This window comes from Malurus melanocephalus, unplaced genomic scaffold, assembly GCF_030028575.1.
Source record: "Malurus melanocephalus ecotype Western Australia unplaced genomic scaffold, MMel_1.1 scaffold_484, whole genome shotgun sequence".
Lineage (NCBI taxonomy): Eukaryota > Metazoa > Chordata > Aves > Passeriformes > Maluridae > Malurus > Malurus melanocephalus.
The window spans coordinates 420,539-436,954 of NW_026623716.1; positions in this window are offsets into that span (position 1 = coordinate 420,539).

Below are 16,416 nucleotides of genomic sequence, written 5' to 3' on the forward strand. Positions count from 1 at the left end.
GTGGAAGCTGCAGGTGGAGTAACACCATTACAGAGATGTTGGACCCATCCCAAGCCCCAGGAGCTAGGGTCAGAAAAATCAGAATTAAATTGCAATGGGAAAGAAATCCAAACCAGGCCAGGGTGTGTTCATTCAGGATATTCTTTCTTTAACTCTGCCCTACAGTCAAGAAATAATGACGCAGTTACAATTTCAGCATTGTTGTGCTTCTAGCCCTTGATTAGATTCAACTAATTAGATTCAACAAAGATTTTTCTTTCTCTCTTCTGTTTTCCCTTATGCTCTTCTAAGTTACAGTGTCATTTTGGGTGGATGAGGGCTGCCAAACAGTTAACAAACCAACCAGCAAATTCTCATAAAGATCAGCTTATTCTGCCATATGCTGTTCCCAGAGCTCTGGGGAGGTGGAGCAGGGGCAGGAACACCCTCCCCTTTGCTGACTGCATTGTCTAAATCCCCAGGATTGTGTCTGGGCTTAATGATGGACCCAGGAAGTGAACTAGGGATTTGGGGTGAGGTTTTTTTTCTGCTTTGTGATGTTATGGTCCATTTTTGGTACCAGAGTCCAAGGAGCGTAGGGCTGGAAATTCCAGTCCCGCTGGATCCAAATGCAGAAATTACCCAACTCTGTCAGACCAAGGTCTCACCTCGGTGAAATTAAAAGGCAAAATGTTGTCCATAAGGTAGGAAGGAAGGTGGTGGTGTCTCAAGAAAGCCTCTTAAGCAAGCGTGGCTGAACTCTGTACTCAAGAGAAGAACAAAGTTCAGGAGAAAATAAAAACACCTCCGTGTTATGCATGGCTGATCAAAGACATCTGGAAGATTTTTAGAAGAAAACCCAGCAAGCTGCTGCAATTGATAAAAAAAGATTAGTGCAGAGCAATTTTCTTGGAGATAGCCAGGAAACAGCAGAATACCAGAGAGCAGAGAAAGGGATCCACCCTGAGGTGTCCTGTCCATATCCATGACTGACTCCAACAAATCTGAGAATATCCTGAGCTGGAAGAGACTTGCAAGGATCATGAGTCTGACTCATGGCCATGCACAGGACATCCCACCATGTGCCTGAGAGCCTTGTCCAAACACTCCTTGAATTCCATCAGCCTTGGGGCTGGGAGCAGTCCCTGGGGAGTCTGTGCCAGTGTCCAAAATCCTCTGGTCCAAATCTGATTGCAAACTGCACCAGGAGAGATCTCAAACCCAAACACTCAGGAAAGATCTCAAACCCAAACACTCAGGAAAGTCAGGAGAACTCTTGAGAATCAGAGGATTGCTTAATACGCTGAATGCCACAGCAACAGATCCATGATTCAGTGTGGATGGTCATCAGTGCAAGATAAACTTATTATGGGAGCCAAAAATTAGTTAAGTGATGTAAATTGAGTTTCTTGGTCTCACGGACAGGTGCAACAGCCATGGGGTTTCAGCTGAGGGTTCACAGGAAGAAATTTTGGATTTCCTGAAAGGCCAGTTGAGGTTTTGGAGAATGGAGACCACCAAGACCTCCAGAAGCAGGAGAGGGGCTGAAAGGATGGAGTCAACAGGGACAAGAGCGGGAGAAAAGCCAGACTTGCCATGGAAATTCCAGGAGCAGTGGTTGTGACAGCAGCACTGGGTCCAGATTCCTCAGCTACTTCTTAAAGATGGGAAAGGAGGAAAAGGGAGGGAAGATGTCCTCAGAAGAAGGGAAAGCTCTGCACTGAGTCCACAGCCCTCCTCAGCAGAAACTCCCTCAAACTGTGACACTCACTCAAACCCCTGTTTGTTTGTTTAAAAGCCTGTTTTCTGGTTTTGACACCTTTTGAGTTTTGAARGTGATCTCAGCTTTCACACCTTATTTGAGAAAAGTTTTTAAGCACACACTGAAATTCTCACTCAGTCACATGAAACCCAGAACTGAGATATAAGGGTAGGCACTGAAAACTCCTTCATTCCCCTGGATCATGATTATATGATAATCAGATTAATAAAGGAGAAATGGATTTAGGTGCTGGCTCAAGGACAAAATGAGTCCATATTTGTGAATGTGGATGTTGTGGCTGCCTGGAAATGTTCAAGGCTGCCCTGGAAATGTTCAAGGCCAGGTTGGATGGGGCTTGGACATCCTGGTCTAGTGGAAGGTGTCCCTGCCYATRGCAGGGGGTGGGACTGGAGGGGCTTTAARGTCCCTTCCAACCCAMACCATTCTGGGATTMTGTGATTCCRTGAACATGTCCACACCCAGCCTTACTCCAAATGTGTCAGGTTGGGATGGAGGGCTGGCACTCCCCAAACACCAGTGGGCAGGAAAGGATGAAACTGGCGCTGATTGACTGAGCTGCTTTTCCCAGAAAGAGCAGGGGAAGGATTCTCAGCCAGGAGCAGCCACAGGGGAGCCCAGGGTGCTCCTTGGATGAGAGGGTGAATGCAAACAAGCGGCGTCACACATTCCTCTGTGCATCCCTCACCTACAGCTGGGCCCGAGCAGGTGGCCAGCTCCCCGCCGAAGGGAAGGGTGTGTTTGTGCAGCATCCCAGCTTCCATGTGGGCCATCCCAGAGCCAAACTACCGTTTGATTAATCAGCGCTTCCATCCAGCTCCCTGCCTCCCTCCGCGTGCAAGGAGCACGATCCCACCAGCACGCACGGCCGGCCGGAGAGGGCTGGCTGAGACAGCTCCTGATAGCGCTGTTTGTTCAGCTTCCCGATGGAAACAATGTGGATTTTATTAAATGATCCCATTAGTGTTTCTCCATGCTGTCATTGCAGACTTCAAACGATGATTTATGTTGGCTCGTAGGTCTTTGTCCTCGCGCGGCGAGCGGCATCCAAGGACAAATTGTTCTGGGATGGGGCRGTGGGAGTCCTGCTGYTCTGGCTGCGTGGCYGTGTCGGGGTCTGARCCCCYCRTGYCACACACCAGGGAACAAAAGGGACYGCTGGCCAGCCAAGGACAGGGACACGAGGCACAGGGACACCTGGGACTGCCCTTTGTGGTGTCAGCCTCCCACAGGGATGGCTTAAAGGGAGAGAGGCATGGCCCATGGAGACCCAACCCCAAGCAAGGTTTTTATCCTATTTGAAGTGGGACAGCTCCTTTTATCCCAGAAAATTGCACCTGTTTGTCACCTGCTGGTTCTTAGCCTGAAAAATTACATTTATACAGCCAGGWGGGATTTTCCCCTGTTTTTGCCATTTTTCCACCCCATCATTCCCTGGCTGATTTTATCCCCTAAACCAATTTTGCCCATTTTGCAYATATGCTGGTTTTCACCTCAGGAGTGAAGCAAATAATCCACTCAGCGGAGAAAACACAGCTATGGAGTGGAGGACTGTCCCCTTTGGGACATAAAAGCCACAGACATCCACACTTGGACAAAGCAAGATGTGGTAATGCCAGCAGTGACTGAGGAGTCAGTATGGATGGAGCCAGGAGTATATTCCCCAGGGAATTCTAYATATGAGCTCTGAGAGATGTCAAAAATGAAAAGCCACTCTTTTCAAAGTATTCCCCTGCATGGGTCTGGTGTGTGCTCAGTTTGTGCTGAGTTTGTGGGAATGAGGCAATCCTGAGATCTATCTTCCCATCCTAAAAAAAATCCAAGGTTTTTATAGGCAGGCACMGCTTTTGTGTGTGTCCAAGTGTTTTGCTCTCAAAGCTCACCCTGAAGATCCACCAGATGATTTGGTCACTTGGTTTCTCTGCCAACAGGTGGGCAGAGAGCTCAGGACCTCCATGCTCATCACCTGTGGGTGTGGGGGTCACAGAAACACATCCAGCAACTCCATGGCCCCGTGAGCTGCCGAAAAATCAGGCAAGAAGGTCTAAAGCTGCTTTTCATGCACATGGGATGGCTGAGTGAGCCTGCTCCTCATCCTCCTGCTCAAACAGAACCTCTGCCCTTGGCTGCAGTGAGAGTATTTCACCCTGTGGGAGTCTCCCAAGGAAGACCTTGCCCTTTGGGGACCTGAAGTTGGGGTGGATATTGTGAAGAGGTTCAAACCCCCCTCTCTCACACATGTAAGGTCACTGTAACMACTGTAWAACAGAGCTTTCAAGTTTTTGGAGYCCAGCCTGTAACTTTCMCACTGCTTTTGTCAGCACCTGCACACACCAAATGTTTCTGTGCCTAAAACAGCACTACTGAGAGCTGCAGAGWGATGTTGTAGAGAGRWTTTGGGGAGARCCTGTGCACAACAKCAAAAGTGCAGCTCAGTTTCTAGCATCTTTTTGGTTTAAAAATCATCACACGCTGAAAGCGAAAGTCAGAATTAAACCAAACAAAAATACACCTTGTTATCATCCACAGGTAAATCTAAGATCCTGCAGCATCAAGGATCACATCTCTGGGCTAAAACCCTTCTTGTACTTCTTATTTCTTCTTTATTGTTTTTTTTCTCCTCAGTTTATCAAGGTATSTTCTGGCCAGGCAGGATTTGACAGCCACAGCACTGCAACAAAACCTGGAGCAAATTCCAGGAGCTCACAGCAATGCCCAGAGCAGCTCTCCAGGGACTCTTTGCAAGGATTGGGGCAGGGCTGTCATCATGGCCAGTGGTCCCCTTGCAGAGGAGAGCCACCAGCACCCAGCTGCCCTGCTCGCCCTTGGTGCTGGCCCCTCGGTGGGTGATGTGTGTCTTCTTCTGGGTGCAAAGAATGAGGGGGAAAAGTTTGGCAGCAGGAACAAAAAAGCTGAGTGGTCTCATCTTTCCTCAGCATTTAAAAGATCACCAAGCCATCAGATTTCCTGCCATTCCTGGGGGGAATAGTGACAGGAAAGCCTGAGTCTTAGGTGTCCATCTCCCTGTTCCTCCAGTCCCTGCTTGAGTGGGGACAAATCACAGAATCACAGAATGATTTGGGTGGGAAAGAACCTTAAAGCTCATCTCATTCAATCTCTGCCATGGGCAGGGACACCTCCCACCATCCCAGGATGCTCCAAGCCCTGTCCAACCTGGCCTTGGACACTTCCAGGGATCAGGTACAACTTCTCTGGGCACCCTGTGCCAAGGGCTGTATCCAAAAAGGTCACAGAGGTGTCTGCATGCACTTTGCAGGTAAATCCCTCACTAGGCCAAGGAGATGAGCTGTCCTCTGTGCGGTTTTGCAGGGAAATGTTTCCCCAAGGACAGCATAAAGGCTGYCTATATTACTACAGGCTAGACAAACCCCTAAAATAGTAAAACACAGCTGAAAGGAAGAATATATCGGGAAGGGAATCATATGGCTGGCTGGGAATTGCAGGGCTTTGAAAGGGGATGGGGCGGGGCAGGAAGAACATTCCTTTCTCACTACAAACGCCTGGAGCCGCTCGGGAAACATCCGCCGGGGCCGCCCGCCCGCTCGCAGCCCGGGACCGGCAGCGCTGCTCCCGGCGGCGGCAGATGCAGGCTCATCCCGGACCACCATGGATGGAGAGGGATGCGGTGCCCGGAAGGAGACAGCCTGAGCCCCAGATGCTCGGCTGGAGATTGCCATGTGTGCCGGGCACAGGTGGCTGCAGGGTCAGCTCGCCTGTGGGCACCGCTGGGCTGTGCGGATGGAAAGGGAGGGAGAGGGGAGTGTGCTGCTGCAGCGGTGCCCATTTCCCTTTTTCCTCGGAAAACGGGGAGAATTGCAGTTGTTTCATGATTTCACCTCAAAAGGGGCTTTACAGCCCCTTCCCCACCTTGCTGAGGGCACAGGGGATTGGCACCGGCTCCTTTCCACCGCCCCGTTCCTCTTGTCCCTGCGTTTGCTCTGCCACGCTGTTTCATTCCGTTATCTGTTCTTCCCCAAATTCCTGAATTACTGTCGAAAGCAGGGTTTGTGGATACACGAAAGTGAAGAATTAAACCCCTCCTCTGCATCTCCAGGCTGACAAAGCCATCACTTGGGATGTCAGGCCTGACCCAAATGACCAGATGAGAATAAAACTGCAGAATGAACCCCTGGCTCCCCTTTAAGCAGCASAACTCCCTGCACTGACCTTGCAGACACCCAAAAAAAGGGGGACCGAGCCCTGTCCCCCCACTGTGGCATGCAATGCCACCAGATTTGGCATCAGGATAGAGCCCATCCTGCAATGGGCTGTTTTTCCTTATTATTCACAAAGAGCTGGCTCTTCCTTTTGATAATTATCAGCCGCCCTTTGAAGTCGTTTGCCTCCACAGATGTTTGCTGCTGCCTGGAGACACGTTACTGTCCCAAATTGCTGAGGACACCCATGAAGAGGGTAGGGAATCAAGCCCACTGCCTCCTTCCTGGCACAAAACCACACGGGTGAGGTCTCTGCTCCTTTCTTAACTGGGATAAAAATCCCAAGTGCCAACAGAGTTTGTATCCTGCAGGTATGATATTGAGYTCTTCTTGTAGAGAAACAATTAATGTCCTGAGCCCTGGGAGACCCTGAGGGGAGAAAGAATCTGATTGCAGCATGGATGGGAGCAGGGTTTCATGGATCAACACCACCTGGGCTGGGCTGGGTCCAGCATCCCCAGAGCTCAGTTTTCCACATCTGGAAAAAGACACTGCAGAAGGTGCAGCGGCTGCCAGTGAGGATGAAGGCAGAGCACATCTCACCCTCAGCAGGTGACAGGGAGCAGAATTTCCCCTTTTATTTTCTCATCCTGACCACAAAGGAGGATTTTTGGAGCTGGTAGGAGAGGCATGATAGTTCAAATCAACATTTTGCTGTTAGCCCTGCAGAAGCCTGCTCTGCACGTTACCTGGTAAACAAACTGTGCTCTGAGAAAGCAAAGCCTGTTTATAAAAGCTCCTCTTGACATTTGCCTCCTCAAACATAGCAAAACATGTGCTAGGAATAGATGCATGAAGGATCAAGTCTGTTTTGAGTCTCCTCTCTTCAACAACCAAGGAAATCCCTATGTACAAACATTTAAACTGGAACATCTGGAGCACAGTAATTTTATCTTGAAGATCCACATCAAACAAACCTGCAGCTCAACCCAAGAAGATCTACAAATACTTCCCCAAGGAGACCACAGTCTTACAGCTCGGGWACCAGGAGACCTCTGATTTTAAAGAAAAATAATTCAGCATCTCTTTATCCACACCTGACAAGTATTCTTTAAGAGGGTGCTAGCATGAAATTATCACTCCTAGTCGAACCCAAAGTAAAAGAGATTTGTCCCAATTATTTGATGCAGGCCTAGAAATACCTGCTTCTAAATTTACAACCCAGAAACCCTATGCATCAATTGCAGGCAGAACTTTACCCAAGAAATCTCACTTTGGTTACACTTTTTCAGTGCAGCTGAACTGCTAAAATAAGCATCCAGCCATATATAGCACAGTAYGCTGGCACTCACAGTGGTGGGGAACAACTGGATTCAATTTTCCATGGAAGATGACAATTAAAATTGCTTTCTTTGGTATATCCCATCCTTTCTGTTGTTTTTTCTGTTCCCTCTGAGCACAGAGTAAATTTAGGACTCTGAGCTGCTTTGCCTTCAAAATCTCACTTCCAGTTTCCATCTTATTAAAGACATGACTTAACTTTAATGTGTGTAACATAAACGGTATCGTAAAGAGGAAGAATTAAAACAGCATGGGAACAGTGGTCGTTTCAAGAGGGGGAAAATAGCACAGCTTATTTCCTTTTGGGTTGTTGTTGTTTATCCAGAGGATAAACCTCAGCRTTCCTGCTCCTACCGAATGCTTCCCCTCGCCTTGCAATAATTGGAAATTCCACGTTTTGCAAAGTTGTCACATTATATCCACAAATAATCCATCTTGTCAAGTCCATCTCGTCCGTCGAAGATAAAGTTGGAGCTGAGTCACTGCAGACATCTGGAGAAGGTTCATTACTTGTAATTGCGAGCCCCTCTGTTAATGCACCCCATGAGAAAGGAGCTGACAGGCTGCATATTTCTGCAAACTGTTCCCAGAAAGAACCAATTTCCTGACTTCCATGTGGTGTCAATAATATAGGCATGAGATGGAGCAGTGCTTATGAAATATTAAATCTGCTTACAGGACGCAGCTATAAGCAAATTCAGACCACCTGGGAGATGGAGGTTTGTGCTGGGTATGTGGAGTTTGGCACTCACCTGGTACATGAGATGGGCTCTAATCTGCACTTTTTGGTTTATTTACCACAAAACTTCCTGACAGTAGTGCAAGGGGGAGGGAAGAAAAAGGTAGAGGGTGGAGGGGGGGTAAAACACATTTCTTCACGTTTAGGACTCAAACCTTTCAAATCACTGACATTATTAAATTTACTATCACATGCAGCCAGAGATCTTATTATTCATCGGCAAAAAAAGCGGCTGATATTTCATGGCTTTTGAGTTAGATCATTTTGGTTCATGCCAATGAAAACAAAGCATTAGTGTTTTGATGTTTTAATATAATGATTTAATTCTCTCATTGATATTAGAATCCAGAAACACAACAAACACGAAGACCCCTTCAAAATCCTCAAGTCAGAGCAAATGCTCTTAAATCACTTCGGCACTCCAACCTCCCGTTTCACAGAGGGTTTTTTCTGCCAGGGACTTGGAAAAGAAGGGGTTCTTCCCCAAAGTGCAGCGTGACAATGCTAACCTGCTTTCAGCAAGCTTGCCTGTGTAAATTGAAAAACATCTGGGCTCTTTTTGCTGGCRAAAGCAGCAGGTCCTTGACCTCAGAGCAGAGCCGTCAACTTGAGCTGCAAACGGAGCCTTTTCAGCAATTCACCCCCATTTTTTCACCCTCTGGGCATGGCTACCCAGGAGGAAACCCAGCACCCCTGGGCTGGGAGCAGASATGGGGATGTGGGCATGGGCAGAAAGAAATTTTAATGGCATTAGTTCAGCACCTGTGTTTTACTCCCCAGTGTTCAGTGCTGGGGATGAAAAGTGGTCTCCATTTTCTGCAGCAGGAAATAAAAGACAGTTTTCCTCCAAGGAAGAGGAAGGGAAGAAGCAGGGGGAAAACAGGCTTTCAGCAGAGCAACAGGAAGATGCCAGCAAGCCTAATGRGGATATTTTGCTCTGTGCTGCATAGAAAATCATAAAATCTTARGATCTTMATCACARAATGATTTGGGTTGGAAGGTTKKYYYMWTYCMASCYYYKYCMWKGGSYKGGRMMMCTTYCWMYWWYCCMRGKYKSYYCMARSYTYMWYCMRKYYKGSYTTKRAMMMYTYCMRGGRWYCMWGGGSMRSSMMMRKYYTCTSKGSRSMSYSYGYSMSRGSSYCWYMMCMCYCWCARGGRARRAWTTTTTTCCTAAAAYCTAATCTAACCYTGCCCTCTGTCAGTGTGAAGCCAAAAATACAGGTAAAACATTACATGGGACTTATTAGCAACACCTTACAGGAGGATAAGCTGTCGGAAATTATGGGAACAGCCCCCAGAGCTGGCGGAAGGTGAGAGATGCATGTGGTGCTGTGAGCTGGGACACACAGTGGGAAGATGCAGGATCAGGCCATGTTGGCATCTTTGCACCAGCCTTACCACATCCACCCCATTTCTGGGAGGCCACAGGGAGCACCCCTTGCTGAGGCTGAGCTCCTCTGCTGAGGTACAGCCCAGGACATGGAGGTGTGGGTGCTCCTAGCCCTTCCCATCCATTCCTTCCCCGTGTGTGGGAAGCGGCGATTTTTGGGTCGTAGCCTTTTTGCTGCAGCCAGGATCTGTCAGCGGGCCGTGACGTACAGCACAGTGGGACAGCTCTGCTCCCTGTGCTCCCCTCACACAGCAGGAATGTCTCTTGTTTTCTCTCCTCCAGACCATGTCAGAGCTGAGAGCATCCAGCCGGGACGGCTCAAGGCACAGGGAAATCAGGCAGTGGTTCAAAGCAGCCAGGGCCGCCCTGCCYGTGCTGGTGTCTGCATCCAGGGAGGGCTGGAAATGAGCATCCTTCTCTTCTGCTCCAGCAGCCACCAGGGCAGCACACAGAGAGCTTCTCCCACTCCCCTTCCTCGCCCTGATTCTCCTCCTGAGGACCAGCAAGCACAAGTTGAGAAGCTCCGAGCAGCTTTTGTGCCTTGCCATCCTGCTTAGGCCTAAAAGTCTGATGCTRCGAGGTGTTTTATTTTGGTTTTCTCCTATATCTGTGTCCTGCATCCTCCATCCAGAGGTAATTTCTGACGTGTGCATATGCTGATCAAGGCTAAAATCTCTCCCACCTCGCACAGGCTGAGCCTGGGTGAGGTTGGATCCTGTTCTTGGTGTGACACAGCTGGGTTAGACAGAGCTGAGCTGGTGCAGGACCCTGTCCAGCCCCTGCCTCTGCTGTGTACCAGGACATTCTGGTCCCCTGGTCCTGAGGTGATGCTGGAGGGAGCACTGCAGCTTTGCAGTCACTGGGATGCTTTTCTGGCCTCATCCCTGGGATTCCCTAGACACGGATTCCCTGGACACTCTGCTGATACCATCTGAAGCCTGCAGGGAATGGTGCTTGCCAAGGTTTATCTACCAAAGTCTCCACTTTTTCCCCATTGACCACTTCAACCCAGATGACTGAAGAGTTGCCCAAAACTGGATTTGTTTCCATAATTGCCTTCTCCCTCTTGCCACCACATTCCCCAGCAGGACAGAGGTGATTCTCCCAGCCCTRCCTCCAGCCCTTGGCTGTCTCTGCCCAGCCCCTCAAAAACAAACACTTCTGCTCCAAATTGCATCCAAGGTGGCAATGCCTCCTATAAAGAAGAGTTTTATCTGCTGAGGACCAGTATCTGTACTTGAAGTCTGGATGGGCGCAACAAACCCATGGAAAAGTCTTTACCAGCCTCTATCAAGCTAAAGGTAGAAATCACAGGAGCATGGGTTTGCCTTATTTTGTGCTTCTAGAATCAAAACATGTACAAGCAGAGTTGCTTTTACCCAACAGGGAAGCTCTGGCCATGATGTCTGCCACCTTYTGTGTCTGTGCAATGCCTGTCTCCCGTCTCCTGCTGGTCACTGGAGGACCTGAGCCTCGGAATCCCACATCTCCAAAAGGAGATTCAGCATTTGCATCTCATTGCAGGTGCCACACTCTGGTAATATCTAATGTTTCATGCTTCTCATGTGATGGGTGTCCTCCCCAAACAAGATGAATTTAAAATTATTATAAAATAAATGAGAAAGGTATTTTCTGTTTCTCAAAATAATAATAAYATTAACATTAACATTAACATTAACATTAACATTAACATTAACATTAACATTAACAATAACTATAACTAACCATAATAGTAATAGTAATAATGATGATGATGATAATAATAATAATAATAATAATAATAATAATAATAATAATAATAATAATAATAATAATATTAACCAGGTTCTGGTTTAATGAAGAATGGAATCTGTTGCTTCTGAGAGCAAAGAATTATAGTTGGAATAAGGAGCTGCTCTGCCTGACTGTCCATTCAGCCTCAGCACTGCAACCCTAAATCTCTCCATTCTGGCCCAATGATGCTGAGCATAAAAAGTTGTGCAGGCAAAAACAGGGATGGAATCTGGCCAGCCATTTATCACCTCAGCAGCAAGAGCTTGGTAACAGGCTGTTATCTGCAGCAGAAAGGAGACACCGGTTCTCCAGCCCCAGGTCATGCCCCTGGCTGGTGTCCCTGGCAGTTATCAGTGTGTGCAGCTCTCCAGGAGCTCAGGGATCCTCCTCATCACCTGCAGGTCATCTTACCCCTCCACCCAAACCCACAGTCAGCTCTGTGCTCCTTGCCAAAGCACAGAGTGGGATTCTTGGGATGGGTCCTCTGCAGGGACAGGAGTTGGGCTTGATGACCCTTGTGGATCCCTTCCAGCCCAGGATATTCTGTGATTCTAAAGCTTTGGACAACCCAGGTTTGAACCATATCTTTGATCCATGCTGGTTTACCCCAAAGCAGGCCTTCTTTCTGTCCACCCTCCCAGTTGCATCAACCCCAGTCCTCCCCTGCTTGTGTCTAATGGATCATGGCGACATTTTCAACATATTTCCTGAAGAATTAAAATGCATTATCTGAGAAAATAAAAATGAACCAGCCCAAATCAAAGCAATTTGGGTAATGATGGCCTTTTGTTCCAGTTTATCCYGCACCRAACTCCATAGATGGCAASTCTGAACATTTCCCAGACCTTCACAGTAGACCTTGGAACTGTCTCTCTGATTTATCGGTTGTTTCATGACACATGCATTTCTCCTATATAATCCCAATGTTTTGCTTATAAACCATATTATAACTGTGAATCAATCTTCTTTATTTGAACATTTAGGACAGATTCACACATCATTTCACCATTAACTAGGATAGACTCAGCCTTGCAGATCTTTCAGGTTTCAAGCCTGTCTGTGTTGTTTCAGTTTTTTGCTGCTGCCTGTGTTTTGTGGTAGGAAAAAAAAAAAAAAAGAAGAAAGAAAAAAAAAGCCAGACTTTGGGGCTTTCTGTTGCGGCTTGAAGAAGAACACAGGTTGTTTCATCACTGGTTGTGAGACATGTGTTACCCGGCTCATTAATTCACAACAGTTCTTGTTTTCTCTGCCTTTTTCATGCTGATGTGATACATTTGTGAAGTCCAGGGTTGTACTGCAAGTGATTAATGCTGCAGCGAAGTCTAATAAACTGAGATTCCAACAAAAAAAGTGTGAAAAATGTAATCTCTAAAGTTCTGAAAGCTCACATATGACAAAACCCATAAATCACCTCAGAAGCAGTCATTATGGTGAGTTACTAACTAGATTATACAGCTGCATTTGTCATAATTTCCCATTACGTAGAGAATAAACCTATCAGGCTGATTTATGGCAGAGGGCTGCACAATATGGGAACTGGGACCTGTGCTGTTCTGTGGAAAACGATGAGAAATGTTGTGTCTACTCAAGTGCCGAATGGAAAAGGAAGGAGGGGAGATAAGTGTCATTTGAAGGCACTGACTCAGGGACAGAGACTTCAGAGAGAAGTCAGGTTTACACTCATGGGATGGCAGGAGGAGTATCCACCAACCTGTCCCAATACCACCAACAGCACCAGAACGTGCTCTCCACTGGTGGGGGGAAAAAAGGAGATAGGAGGTCCTTTTGGAGGGATAAAATCAGTCATGGAGAAATCACAGAATCCTGCAACAGTTTGGGTTGGAAGGAATCTTAAAAATCATCCCTGACATGAGCAGGGACAAACTGGACAGCTGAATGCCTGGCTACTCAGGGGATACTCAAGGTTTTGGATTCCATGGATCTACCTTGGAGCAGCAGATGGCACTCACCTGACCTCACATCAAAGGCAAAAAGATGGGCAGATGTGGGACTCAGCAAGGCAAGGGACATCCCTGCACACAGCCCTGTGACAAGAGCAGCAGTGTCCTCCTCTCAAAGGGCTCCCTGGTGCAGCAGCCACTGAAGACCACAGCAGCTACACAGATGTTTTTTGCCCTGCAATCCCTTTGTACTCAAAGCCCTTGAGAGCTCTGGCTGGGCAGGGAACAGGCAAGAGGCACTGTTGTGACCTCCATGKGTTCACTGGAGACACAATGAAGGTTCTGCTCAGCCCAGACACTGCCCTGGGCCTTGGCACTGCAAAACCGGACTTGTCAGAAATCCAGGAAATTCTGTTGGCTGTGGGAGTTGCCCACTGGGAAACTGCCACCTGCAGATGCTCATCATCCCTAAAAAATGTCTCTTTGGACATCTCAGTGGAACATGGGGAATGGGGACAGAGCAGGCCCCTCTCCTCTGGGAATATCCCACCTCCCTGACAATGCTGGGGCTGAGGCTCTGCAAGAGGAACCCAAGGATGAGGAGGAGGACACTGAGTTTACATCGGCCCACACTCTGCATCCGAACCGCTCCATGGAGGAGARAACCAGAGGGGTCCTTGCCACCGAGATCCCTTCTGAGGGAAGGTGTTCTCTATTCCTGCACAAGGGTGTCTCATGCAACATGGAGCACCTGAATGCAGTTTGACATCAGATTCGTACCCCTTGCTTGAGTGTTCTGCTAGAACCCGAGTGGCCAATCCCTGCTAACACATGGGTGCTACTGCTGTGCAAAGCAGCTGAAATTCTCTGCTGGAACCACCCATTGGCTGCTGCTGCTTTATCTAAAAGAGGCTGGAGATGGTCAGGCTACAGTTCCTTATCTGTGATATCCGATAATGGGAGGGTTTAACAAGGGTCTCAGAGGGGCTAGATTTGAGAATACTTGAAGAGGAAACTATGAGCCACATCCACCCACCCCACTCATGGAAGAACCAGTGCCATCACACTAGCATCTCTAGTGCTTTCATAGTTGATATTATTGATCGTAATCAACATTATTGATTATGTTTGTTTCTCTTTGACAAGAGGTCGTGGGGCTCCTGCCTGCTTTGTGAAGGGAGCCCCTGGGGGCCCATTCCCTCCCAGAGGGGCTGCACTTGGTGKCTGCCAGGGCTTCCATTGCTGGGCCCACTCCAAGTCTCTGAGCTGGGGACAAAGGGTGGGGCTGGCATGGCTGTGATGCCTCTGGCACTTTTGACATCACGGGGGGGCCGTGTCACAATGGGGCAGCTATAAAAGGTCCCCACAGGCAACGCTGCCCCAGCACAACCTCCTCTGCAAGCGGTGAGTGCACACGTGGCCCTGGGCTTCCTGCCCTCACGTGCCTGTGCCTCCCCTCCTCACCTCACCCACCATGAGCTCCCATCACAGTCCCACTGAAACCCTTGTCTCTGTTCTCCTGCAGACCATGGTGACCAAATCAGTYGTGGCTCTGYTTGCRCTGCTCCTSTTCCCRCTCCCATGGCTCGTGCTGAACGGGTTTGGTSAGGAGGYGYGGAAGCTGCAYGTGGAGGAGCCGGAGGAAGTGACCCAAAARCTGACTGACCCTGGCTGGGGAGCTCKGMTCTGGAGTGCCTCACAGCAYTGGCCCTTCTTGGWCACTGCTGAKGYRCTGCTCCTGCTTTTGAATCTCTGGCTTTGGCACAGAAGAGTGGCCAAGAGGCAGAGAGAAAAGGCCAGGAGAGCTCAAGAGGAGGTGTTGAGACACAGGTTGGAAATTGAGCAACGAAGGCTTTGGTTAAAGCAGGGTTTCAAGTAGCTCAAGAACATTTGGAAAACCATGAAAACGGTAAGGGAGAAAATGGCCCAGTTTGTTCAAATGAGTAAGAAGCMGAGCAGGATGGGGAGGATGAGCTCRGYAGGCTTTTAGAGGGAGCACCAACAGTGCCTTGTGGGAAGAAAAAAWTCCTGGTGGAGATGCTCTTTGGGCTGGGCAAGGCGAGCCACACATCTCTGTGGGCAGCCATCGCTCAGAGCTCCACTCACTGCCGAGCACAGACTCAGCCGTGGCAGAGGCTCCGGGCTCCTGCCAGACCCTGCACCTCTTCACTGTACCTCTCCATTGGATCTGTATTAACTATGTTTCTTCACATTTCCCCTTCAGGAGCCACACCATTGCTCGATGATGGATGCATTTCAAAGAGGATTGGGCCAGATGGAAGGACATTGATTTCAATATTTGATTAGTTTGAAAAAATTTTTTATATATTTTAATTAGTATATTTAAATCACTTTAATGTGTAGTAATAGTAATGTACAATATAATAATAATTATAGTAAGAAAAAGTACCAGTTATTTTGCAAGATTTTTACATTATATTATATAATAGAGTTTTCATTCATAGTAATACTTTGTACCAACTATATGAATGAAACACAATTGAAGTCTATATTTTTATCATAACCAAGTTATTTCACATACTCCTCAGTATTAACTTTCACTTCATTGTTGCAATGATAGATAATATATAACACGAAAGAAAAGAATTGTCAATGCAAGAATGATTGCAAGTACAATGTGTTCTTTTACAGATTTAAAGTTCAGGATTGTTTTTTCAAAATGGCACTGACTRCTCTCCCAACTTGGAAAAGGCATGTTCCAATAAAGCCAGCGCCATGTTCCAATAAAGATGGTGCTTGAACAAACGCGGTGTCTGCGAGTGTCCACAGTGTCCATGGGTGGACCTAAAGGTCCATCCAGCATGGATTGAAGCACTTGCAGTGATGGGGCAGCCACAGCTCCTCTGCACGACCTGTGCCAGGCCCTCATGGCTCTGAGAGCCAACAATTCCATCCCAATATCCCGCCCAACCCTGCCCTGTGTCAGAGGGAAGCCATTACCCCTGCTGCTGTCCCTMCCAGCCTTGTAAACAGCCCCTCTGCAGGCTCTGCTGGGCCTGGTGCAGGTGTTGCCTTGAAAGGCCAGTTTTTAATAATGACACAGACAYGGTTAAGGGGATAAAAAGGGTTTTACCTCGGTATTTGGGATCCCAGGTGCACAACTTGATGGCAGAATGCACACCYGTGTACAGCAGGGATACAGGTTTTATAGGTTTCAGGAATTAACATATCTATCTAGGATTCCCCAATAAGAAACTTAACAAATGCAGTAATGTCCTTCTATTCTAATGAATCCCCTCCTGGATGAGGCCAGAGCCCAGTTTACACAAGATGTTCCGGACAGAAGGCTTCACCCAAGGCTGAGCTCGGGTTTA